Raw genomic sequence first — 12,445 nt, 5'->3', positions numbered from 1 at the left:
CCTCTGTTTCCCAATATCTAAGTCCCCGCCTCTGATTCCCCAACTCTGATTCCCCACCTCTGATTCTCCAGCTCTGATTCCCCGCCTCTGATTCCCCGCATCTGTTTCCCTGCATCTGATTCCAAGCCTCTGATTCCCTGCCTCTGATTCCCAACCTCTGATTCCCACCCTCTGATTCCCCATATCTGATTCCCCGCCTCTGTTTCCCCACCTCTGATTCCCCGCCTCTGTTTCCCCATATCTGATTCCCGGCCTCTGATTCCCCGCCTCTGATTCCCCGCCTCTGATTCCCGGCCTCTGATTCCCCATCTCCGATTCCGCACATCTGATACCCTTTTCTGATTCCCCGCCTCTGATTCCCCGCCTCTGATTCCCTGCCTCTGATTCCCTGCCCTGATTCCCCATCTCTGTTTCACCGCCTTTGATTCGCCACCTCTGATTCCCCATATCTGATTCCCCGCCTCTGTTTCCCCGCCTCTGATTCCCTGCCTCTGATTCCCAACCTCTGATTCCACACCTCTGATTCCCCATATCTGATTCCCCGCCTGTGTTTCCCCACCTCTGATTCCCCGCCCCTGTTTCCCCATATCTGATTCCCCGCCTCTGATTCCCCAACCCTGATTCCCCGCCTCTGATTCCCCAGCTCTGATTCCCCGCCTCTGATTCCCCGTGTTTGATTCCCTGCCTCTGATTCCCGGCCTCTGATTCCCCATCTCTGATTCACCGCCTTTGATTCGCCACCTCTGATTCCCCATATCTGATTCCCCGTCTCTGTTTCCCCGCCTCTGATTCCCCGCCTCTGATTCCCCATATCTCATTCCCCGCCTGTGAATCCCCATCTCTGATTCCCGGACTCTGATTCCCCACCTCTGATTCCCGGCCTCTTATTCCCGGCATCTGATTCCGGCCTCTGATTCCCGGCCTCTGATTCCCTGCTTCTGATTCTGATTCCCTGCCTCTGATTCCCCATCTCTGATTGCGCACATCTGATTCCCTGCCTCTGATTCCCAACCTCTGATTCCCCATATCTGATTCCCCGCCTCTGTTTCCCCGCCTCTGATTCCCCGCCTCTGTTTCCCAATATCTAAGTCCCCGCCTCTGATTCCCCAACTCTGATTCCCCACCTCTGATACTCCAGCTCTGATTCCCCACCTCTGTTTCCCCATATCTAAGTCCCCGCATCTGATTCCCCAACTCTGATTCCCCACCTCTGATTCCCCAGCTCTTATTCCCCGCCTCTGATTCCCTGCATCTAATTCCCCAGCTCTGATTCCCCGCCTCTGATTCCCCGTGTCTGATTTCCTGCCTCTGATTCCACGCCTCTGATTACCCATGTCTGATTCACCGCCTCTGATTCCCCACCTCTGATTCCCCATCTCTGATTCCGCACATCCCATTCCCTGCCTCTGATTCCCCGCCTCTGATTCCCCGCCTCAAATTCCCCGTGTCTGATTCACCGCCTCTGATTCCCCACCTCTGATTCCCCATCTCTGATTCCGCACATCCGATTCCCTGCTTCTGATTCCCCGCCTCTGATTCACAGCCTCTGATTCCCCAGCTCTGATTCCCCGCCTCAGATTCCCCGCGTCTTATTCCCTGCTTCTGATTCTGATTCCCTGCCTCTGATTCCCCATCTCTGATTCCGCACATCTGATTCCCTGCCTCTGATTCCCCACCTCTGATTCCCCATATCTGATTCCCCGCCTCTGTTTCCCCGCCTCTGATTCCCCGCCTCTGTTTCCCCATATCTAAGTCCCCGCCTCTGATTCCCCAACTCTGATTCCCCACTTCTGATTCCCCAGCTCTGATTCCCCACCTCTGATTCCCCATATCTGATTCCCCGCCTCTGTTTCCCCGCCTCTGATTCCCCGCCACTGTTTCCCCATATCTGATTCCCCGCCTCTGAATCCCCAACTCTGATTCCCTGCATCTAATTCCCCAGCTCTGATTCCCCGCCTCTGATTCCCCGTGTCTGATGTCCTGCCTCTGATTCCCCGCATCTGATTACCCATGTCTGATTCACCGCCTCTGATTCCCCACCTCTGATTCCCCATCTCTGATTCCGCACATCCGATTCCCTGCCTCTGATTCCCCGCCTCTGATTCACCGCCTCTGATTCCCGGCCTCTGATTTCCTGCCTCTGATTGATTCCCTGCCACTGATACCCCGCCCCTGATTCCCCACCTCTGATTCCCCATATCTGATTCCTCGCCTCTGTTTCCCCGCCTCTGATTCCCCGCCTCTGATTCCCCATATCTGATTCCCCGCCTCTGATTCCCCAACTCTGATTCCCCGCCTCTGATTCCCCAGCTCTGAATCCCCGCCTCTGATTCCCCGCGTCTCATTACCGGCCTCTGATTCCCCGCCTCTGATTCTCCATCTCTGATTCACAACCTCTGATTCCCCACCTCTGATTCCCCATATCTGATTCCCCGCCTCTGTTTCCCCGCCTCTGATTCCCCACCTCTGATTAACAATATCTGATTCCCCGCCTCTGATTCCCCACCTCTGATTCCCCGCCTCTGATTCGCCAGCTATGATTCCCCGCCTCTGATTCCCCAGCTCTGATTCCCCGCCTCTGATTCCCCGTGTTTCATTCCCTGCCTCTGATTCCCGGCCTCTGATTCCCCATCTCTGATTCACCGCCTTTGATTCGCCACCTCTGATTCCCCATATCTGATTCCCCACCTCTGTTTCCCCGCCTCTGATTCCCCGCCTCTGATTCCCCATATCTCATTCCCCACCTCTGAATCCCCATCTCTGATTCCCGGACTCTGATTCCCCACCTCTGATTCCCGGCCTCTTATTCCCGGCATCTGATTCCGGCCTCTGATCCCCGGCCTCTGATTCCCTGCTTCTGATTCTGATTCCCTGCCTCTGATTCCCCATCTCTGATTGCGCACATCTGATTCCCTGCCTCTGATTCCCCACCTCTGATTCCCCATATCTGATTCCCCGCCTCTGTTTCCCCGCCTCTGATTCCCCGCCTCTGTTTCCCAATATCTAAGTCCCCGCCTCTGATTCCCCAACTCTGATTCCCCAACTCTGATTCCCCACCTCTGATTCTCCAGCTCTGATTCCCCGCCTCTGATTCCCCATCACTGATTCCGCTCATCTGATTCCCTGCCTCTGATTCCCCGACTCTGATTCCCCAGCTCTGATTCCCCGCCTCTGATTCCCCAACTCTGATTCACCGCCTTTGATTCGCCACCTCTGAATCCCCATATCTGATTCCTCGCCTCTGTTTCACCGCCTCTGATTCCCCGCCTCTGATTCCCCATATCTCATTCCCCGCCTCTGATTCCCCATCTCTGATTCCCGGACTCTGATTCCCAACCTCTGATTCCCGGCCTCTTATTCCCGGCATCTGATTCCGGCCTCTAATTCCCGGCCTCTGATTCCCTGCTTCTGATTCTGATTCCCCACCTCTGATTCCCCATCTCTGATTCCGCACATCCGATTCCCTGCCTCTGATTCCCCGCCCCTGATTCACCGCCTCTGATTCCCGGCCTCTGATTTCCCGCCTCTGATTCCCTGCCACTGATACCCCGCCCGTGATTCCCCACCTCTGATTCCCCATATCTGATTCCCCGCCTCTGTTTCCCCGCCTCTGATTCCCCGCCTCTGATTCCCCATATCTGATTCCCCGCCTCTGATTCCCCAACTCTGATTCCCCGCCTCTGATTCCCCAGCTCTGATTCCCCGCCTCTGATTCCCCGCATCTGATTCCCTGCATCTGATTCCAAGCCTCTGATTCCCTGCCTCTGATTCCCAACCTCTGATTCCCCACCTCTGATTCCCCATATCTGATTCCCCGCCTCTGTTTCCCCGCCTCTGATTCCCGCCTCTGTTTCCCCATATCTAATTCCCAACCTCTGATGCCCCAACTCTGATTCCCTGCCTCTGATTCCCCGCGTTCTATTCCCTGCCTCTGATTCCCCGCCTGTGATTCCCCATCTCTGATTCACCACCTCTGATTCCCCACCTCTGATTCCCCATATCTAATTCCCCGCCTCTGTTTTCCCGCCTCTGATTCCCCGCCTCTGTTTCCCCATATCTGATTCCCCGCCTCTGAATCCCCAACTCTGATTCCCTGCCTCTGATTCCCTGCTTCTGATTCTGATTCCCCACCTCTGATTCCCTATCTCTGATTCCGCACATCTAATTCCCTGCCTCTGATTCCCCATCTCTGATTCCCCATATCTGATTCCCCGCCTTCTGTTCCCCACCTCTGATTCCCCGCCTCTGGTTCCCCATATCTAAGTCCCCGACTCTGATTCCCCAACTCTGATTCCCCGCCTCTGATTCCCCGCATCTGATTCCCTGCATCTGATTCCAAGCCTCTGATTCCCTGCATCTGATTCCCAACCTCTGATTCCCCACCTCTGATTCCCCATATCTGATTCCCCGCCTCTGTTTCCCCGCCTCTGATTCCCCGCCTCTGTTTCCCCATATCTGATTCCCGGCCTCTGATTCCCCGCCTCTGATTCCCCGCCTCTGATTCCCTGCCTCTGATTCCCCATCTCCGATTCCGCACATCTGATTCCCTGCCTCTGATTCCCCGCCTCTGATTCCCCGCCTCTGATTCCCTGCCTCTGATTCCCAACATCTGATTCTCCATCTCTGATTCCCCATATCTGATTCCCCGCCTCTGTTTCCCCGCCTCTGATTCCCCTCCTCTGATTCGCCAACACTAATTCCCCGCCTCTGATTCCCCAGCTCTGATTCCCCGTGTTTCATTCCCTGCCTCTGATTCCCTGCCCTGATTCCCCATCTCTGTTTCAACGCCTTTGATTCGCCACCTCTGATTCCCCATATCTGATTCCCCGCCTCTGTTTCCCCGCCTCTGATTCCCTGCCTCTGATTCCCAACCTCTGATTCCACACCTCTGATTCCCCATATCTGATTCCCGCCTGTGTTTCCCCACCTCTGATTCCACGCCCCTGTTTCCCCATATCTGATTCCCCACCTCTGATTCCCCAACCCTGATTCCCCGCCTCTGATTCCCCAGCTCTGATTCCCCGCCTCTGATTCCCCGTGTTTGATTCCCTGCCTCTGATTGCCCGCCTCTGATTCCCCATCTCTGATTCACCGCCTTTGATTCGCCACCTCTGATTCCCCATATCTGATTCCCCGTCTCTGTTTCCCCGCCTCTGATTACCCGCCTCTGATTCCCCATATCTCATTCCCCGCCTCTGAATCCCCATCTCTGATTCCCGGACTCTGATTCCCCACCTCTGATTCCCGGCCTCTTATTCCCGGCATCTGATTCCGGCCTCTGATTCCCGGCCTCTGATTCCCTGCTTCTGATTCTGATTCCCTGCCTCTGATTCCCCATCTCTGATTGCGCACATCTGATTCCCTGCCTCTGATTCCCCACCTCTGATTCCCCAAATCTGATTCCCCGCCTCTGTTTCCCCGCCTCTGATTCCCCGCCTCTGTTTCCCAATATCTAAGTCCCCGCCTCTGATTCCCCAACTCTGATTCCCCACCTCTGATTCTCCAGCTCTGATTCCCCGCCTCTGTTTCCCCATATCTAAGTCCCCGCCACTGATTCCCCAACTCTGATTCCCCACCTCTGAATCCCCAGCTCTGATTCCCCGCCTCTGATTCCCCGCATCTGATTCCCTGCATCTGATTCCCAGCCTCTGATTCCCTGCCTGTGATTCCCAACCTCTGATTCCCCACCTCTGATTCCCCATATCTGATTCCCCGCCTCTGTTTCCCCGCCTCTGATTCCCCGCCTCTGTTTCCCCATATCTGATTCCCTGCCTCTATTTGCCCACCTCTGATTCCCCACCTCAGTTTCCCCATATCTGATTCCCCGCCTCTGAATCCCCAACTCTGATTCCCTGCATCTAATTCCCCAGCTCTGATTCCCCGCCTCTGATTCCCCGTGTCTGATTTCCTGCCTCTGATTCCACGCCTCTGATTACCCATGTCTGATTCACCGCCTCTGATTCCCCACCTCTGATTCCCCATCTCTGATTCCGCACATCCCATTCCCTGCCTCTGATTCCCCGCCTCTGATTCCCCGCCTCAAATTCCCCGTGTCTGATTCACCGCCTCTGATTCCCCACCTCTGATTCCCCATCTCTGATTCCGCACATCCGATTCCCTGCTTCTGATTCCCCGCCTCTGATTCACAGCCTCTGATTCCCCAGCTCTTATTCCCCGCCTCAGATTCCCCGCGTCTTATTCCCTGCTTCTGATTCTGATTCCCTGCCTCTGATTCCCCATCTCTGATTCCGCACATCTGATTCCCTGCCTCTGATTCCCCACCTCTGATTCCCCATATCTGATTCCCCGCCTCTGTTTCCCCGCCTCTGATTCCCCGCCTCTGTTTCCCCATATCTAAGTCCCTGCCTCTGATTCCCCAACTCTGATTCCCCACCTCTGATTCCCCAGCTCTGATTCCCCACCTCTGATTCCCCATATCTGATTCCCCGCCTCTGTTTCCCCGCCTCTGATTCCCCGCCACTGTTTCCCCATATCTGATTCCCCGCCTCTGAATCCCCAACTCTGATTCCCTGCATCTAATTCCCCAGCTCTGATTCCCCGCCTCTGATTCCCCGTGTCTGATTTCCTGCCTCTGATTCCCCGCCTCTGATTACCCATGTCTGATTCACCGCAACTGATTCCCCACCTCTGATTCCCCATCTCTGATTCCGCACATCCGATTCCCTGCCTCTGATTCCCCGCCTCTGATTCACCGCCTCTGATTCCCGGCCTCTGATTTCCTGCCTCTGATTCCCTGCCACTGATACCCCGCCCCTGATTCCCCACCTCTGATTCCCCATATCTGATTCCCCGCCTCTGTTTCCCCGCCTCTGATTCCCCGCCTCTGATTCCCCATATCTGATTCCCCGCCTCTGATTCCCCAACTCTGATTCCCCGCCTCTGATTCCCCAGCTCTGAATCCCCGCCTCTGATTCCCCGCGTCTCATTACCGGCCTCTGATTCCCCGCCTCTGATTCTCCAACTCTGATTCACAACCTCTGATTCCCCACCTCTGATTCCCCATATCTGATTCCCCGCCTCTGCTTCCCCGCCTCTGATTCCCCACCTCTGATTAACAATATCTGATTCCCCGCCTCTGATTCCCCACCTCTGATTCCCCGCCTCTGATTCGCCAGCTATGATTCCCCGCCTCTGATTCCCCAGCTCCGATTCCCCGCCTCTGATTCCCCGTGTTTCATTCCCTGCCTCTGATTCCCGGCCTCTGATTCCCCATCTCTGATTCACCGCCTTTGATTCGCCACCTCTGATTCCCCATATCTGATTCCCCGCCTCTGTTTCCCCGCCTTTGATTCCCCGCCTCTGATTCCCCATATCTCATTCCCCACCCCTGAATCCCCATCTCTGATTCCCGGACTCTGATTCCCCACCTCTGATTCCCGGCCTCTTATTCCCGGCATCTGATTCCGGCCTCTGATCCCCGGCCTCTGATTCCCTGCTTCTGATTCTGATTCCCTGCCTCTGATTCCCCATCTCTGATTGCGCACATCTGATTCCCTGCCTCTGATTCCCCACCTCTGATTCCCCATATCTGATTCCCCGCCTCTGTTTCCCCGCCTCTGATTCCCCGCCTCTGTTTCCCAATATCTAAGTCCCCGCCTCTGATTCCCCAACTCTGATTCCCCACCTCTGATTCTCCAGCTCTGATTCCCCGCCTCTGATTCCCCATCTCTGATTCCGCTCATCTGATTCACTGCCTCTGATTCCCCGACTCTGATTCCCCAGCTCTGATTCCCCGCCTCTGATTCCCCAACTCTGATTCCCCGCCTCTGATTCCCCAGCTCTGATTCCCCGCCTCTGATTCACCGCCTTTGATTCGCCACCTCTGAATCCCCATATCTGATTCCTCGCCTCTGTTTCCCCGCCTCTGATTCCCCGCCTCTGATTCCCCATATCTCATTCCCCGCCTCTGATTCCCCATCTCTGATTCCCGGACTATGATTCCCAAACTCTGATTCCCGGCCTCTTATTCCCGGCATCTGATTCCGGCCTCTAATTCCCGGCCTCTGATTCCCTGCTTCTGATTCTGATTCCCCACCTCTGATTCCCCATCTCTGATTCCGCACATCCGATTCCCTGCCTCTGATTCCCCGCCCCTGATTCACCGCCTCTGATTCCCGGCCTCTGATTTCCCGCCTCTGATTCCCTGCCACTGATACCCCGCCCCTGATTCCCCACCTCTGATTCCCCATATCTGATTCCCCGCCTCTGTTTCCCCGCCTCTGATTCCCCGCCTCTGATTCCCCATATCTGATTCCCCGCCTCTGATTCCCCAACTCTGATTCCCCGCCTCTGATTCCCCAGCTCTGATTCCCCCCCTCTGATTCCCCGCATCTGATTCCCTGCATCTGATTCCAAGCCTCTGATTCCCTGCCTCTGATTCCCAACCTCTGATTCCCAACCTCTGATTCCCCACCTCTGATTCCCCATATCTGATTCCCCGCCTCTGTTTCCCCGCCTCTGATTCCCCGCCTCTGTTTCCCCATATCTGATTCCCGGCCTCTGATTCCCCGCCTCTGATTCCCCGCCTCTGATTCCCTGCCTCTGATTCCCCATCTCCGATTCCGCACATCTGATTCCCTGCCTCTGATTCCCCGCCTCTGATTCCCCGCCTCTGATTCCCTGCCTCTGATTCCCAACATCTGATTCTCCATCTCTGATTCCCCATATCTGATTCCCGCCTCTGTTTCCCCGCCTCTGATTCCCCTCCTCTGATTCGCCAACACTAATTCCCCGCCTCTGATTCCCCAGCTCTGATTCCCCGTGTTTCATTCCCTGCCTCTGATTCCCTGCCCTGATTCCCCATCTCTGTTTCAACGCCTTTGATTCGCCACCTCTGATTCCCCATATCTGATTCCCCGCCTCTGTTTCCCCGCCTCTGATTCCCTGCCTCTGATTCCCAACCTCTGATTCCACACCTCTGATTCCCCATATCTGATTCCCGCCTGTGTTTCCCCACCTCTGATTCCACGCCCCTGTTTCCCCATATCTGATTCCCCACCTCTGATTCCCCAACCCTGATTCCCCGCCTCTGATTCCCCAGCTCTGATTCCCCGCCTCTGATTCCCCGTGTTTGATTCCCTGCCTCTGATTGCCCGCCTCTGATTCCCCATCTCTGATTCACCGCCTTTGATTCGCCACCTCTGATTCCCCATATCTGATTCCCCGTCTCTGTTTCCCCGCCTCTGATTACCCGCCTCTGATTCCCCATATCTCATTCCCCGCCTCTGAATCCCCATCTCTGATTCCCGGACTCTGATTCCCCACCTCTGATTCCCGGCCTCTTATTCCCGGCATCTGATTCCGGCCTCTGATTCCCGGCCTCTGATTCCCTGCTTCTGATTCTGATTCCCTGCCTCTGATTCCCCATCTCTGATTGCGCACATCTGATTCCCTGCCTCTGATTCCCCACCTCTGATTCCCCAAATCTGATTCCCCGCCTCTGTTTCCCCGCCTCTGATTCCCCGCCTCTGTTTCCCAATATCTAAGTCCCCGCCTCTGATTCCCCAACTCTGATTCCCCACCTCTGATTCTCCAGCTCTGATTCCCCGCCTCTGTTTCCCCATATCTAAGTCCCCGCCACTGATTCCCCAACTCTGATTCCCCACCTCTGAATCCCCAGCTCTGATTCCCCGCCTCTGATTCCCCGCATCTGATTCCCTGCATCTGATTCCCAGCCTCTGATTCCCTGCCTGTGATTCCCAACCTCTGATTCCCCACCTCTGATTCCCCATATCTGATTCCCCGCCTCTGTTTCCCCGCCTCTGATTCCCCGCCTCTGTTTCCCCATATCTGATTCCCTGCCTCTATTTGCCCACCTCTGATTCCCCACCTCAGTTTCCCCATATCTGATTCCCCGCCTCTGAATCCCCAACTCTGATTCCCTGCATCTAATTCCCCAGCTCTGATTCCCCGCCTCTGATTCCCCGTGTCTGATTTCCTGCCTCTGATTCCACGCCTCTGATTACCCATGTCTGATTCACCGCCTCTGATTCCCCACCTCTGATTCCCCATCTCTGATTCCGCACATCCCATTCCCTGCCTCTGATTCCCCGCCTCTGATTCTCCGCCTCAAATTCCCCGTGTCTGATTCACCGCCTCTGATTCCCCACCTCTGATTCCCCATCTCTGATTCCGCACATCCGATTCCCTGCTTCTGATTCCCCGCCTCTGATTCACAGCCTCTGATTCCCCAGCTCTTATTCCCCGCCTCAGATTCCCCGCGTCTTATTCCCTGCTTCTGATTCTGATTCCCTGCCTCTGATTCCCCATCTCTGATTCCGCACATCTGATTCCCTGCCTCTGATTCCCCACCTCTGATTCCCCATATCTGATTCCCCGCCTCTGTTTCCCCGCCTCTGATTCCCCGCCTCTGTTTCCCCATATCTAAGTCCCTGCCTCTGATTCCCCAACTCTGATTCCCCACCTCTGATTCCCCAGCTCTGATTCCCCACCTCTGATTCCCCATATCTGATTCCCCGCCTCTGTTTCCCCGCCTCTGATTCCCCGCCACTGTTTCCCCATATCTGATTCCCCGCCTCTGAATCCCCAACTCTGATTCCCTGCATCTAATTCCCCAGCTCTGATTCCCCGCCTCTGATTCCCCGTGTCTGATTTCCTGCCTCTGATTCCCCGCCTCTGATTACCCATGTCTGATTCACCGCAACTGATTCCCCACCTCTGATTCCCCATCTCTGATTCCGCACATCCGATTCCCTGCCTCTGATTCCCCGCCTCTGATTCACCGCCTCTGATTCCCGGCCTCTGATTTCCTGCCTCTGATTCCCTGCCACTGATACCCCGCCCCTGATTCCCCACCTCTGATTCCCCATATCTGATTCCCCGCCTCTGTTTCCCCGCCTCTGATTCCCCGCCTCTGATTCCCCATATCTGATTCCCCGCCTCTGATTCCCCAACTCTGATTCCCCGCCTCTGATTCCCCAGCTCTGAATCCCCGCCTCTGATTCCCCGCGTCTCATTACCGGCCTCTGATTCCCCGCCTCTGATTCTCCATCTCTGATTCACAACCTCTGATTCCCCACCTCTGATTCCCCATATCTGATTCCCCGCCTCTGTTTCCCCGCCTCTGATTCCCCACCTCTGATTAACAATATCTGATTCCCCGCCTCTGATTCCCCACCTCTGATTCCCCGCCTCTGATTCGCCAGCTATGATTCCCCGCCTCTGATTCCCCAGCTCCGATTCCCCGCCTCTGATTCCCCGTGTTTCATTCCCTGCCTCTGATTCCCGGCCTCTGATTCCCCATCTCTGATTCACCGCCTTTGATTCGCCACCTCTGATTCCCCATATCTGATTCCCCGCCTCTGTTTCCCCGCCTTTGATTCCCCGCCTCTGATTCCCCATATCTCATTCCCCACCTCTGAATCCCCATCTCTGATTCCCGGACTCTGATTCCCCACCTCTGATTCCCGGCCTCTTATTCCCGGCATCTGATTCCGGCCTCTGATCCCCGGCCTCTGATTCCCTGCTTCTGATTCTGATTCCCTGCCTCTGATTCCCCATCTCTGATTGCGCACATCTGATTCCCTGCCTCTGATTCCCCACCTCTGATTCCCCATATCTGATTCCCCGCCTCTGTTTCCCCGCCTCTGATTCCCCGCCTCTGTTTCCCAATATCTAAGTCCCCGCCTCTGATTCCCCAACTCTGATTCCCCACCTCTGATTCTCCAGCTCTGATTCCCCGCCTCTGATTCCCCATCTCTGATTCAGCTCATCTGATTCACTGCCTCTGATTCCCCGACTCTGATTCCCCAGCTCTGATTCCCCGCCTCTGATTCCCCAACTCTGATTCCCCGCCTCTGATTCCCCAGCTCTGATTCCCCGCCTCTGATTCACCGCCTTTGATTCGCCACCTCTGAATCCCCATATCTGATTCCTCGCCTCTGTTTCCCCGCCTCTGATTCCCCGCCTCTGATTCCCCATATCTCATTCCCCGCCTCTGATTCCCCATCTCTGATTCCCGGACTCTGATTCCCAAACTCTGATTCCCGGCCTCTTATTCCCGGCATCTGATTCCGGCCTCTAATTCCCGGCCTCTGATTCCCTGCTTCTGATTCTGATTCCCCACCTCTGATTCCCCATCTCTGATTCCGCACATCCGATTCCCTGCCTCTGATTCCCCGCCCCTGATTCACCGCCTCTGATTCCCGGCCTCTGATTTCCCGCCTCTGATTCCCTGCCACTGATACCCCGCCCCTGATTCCCCACCTCTGATTCCCCATATCTGATTCCCCGCCTCTGTTTCCCCGCCTCTGATTCCCCGCCTCTGATTCCCCATATCTGATTCCCCGCCTCTGATTCCCCAACTCTGATTCCCCGCCTCTGATTCCCCAGCTCTGATTCCCCCCCTCTGATTCCCCGCATCTGATTCCCTGCATCTGATTCCAAGCCTCTGATTCCCTGCCTC

The sequence above is a fragment of the Narcine bancroftii genome, unplaced genomic scaffold, assembly GCF_036971445.1.
Source record: "Narcine bancroftii isolate sNarBan1 unplaced genomic scaffold, sNarBan1.hap1 Scaffold_159, whole genome shotgun sequence".
Classification (NCBI taxonomy): Eukaryota; Metazoa; Chordata; class Chondrichthyes; order Torpediniformes; family Narcinidae; genus Narcine; species Narcine bancroftii.
Note: the sequence above shows the minus strand (reverse complement) of the source record.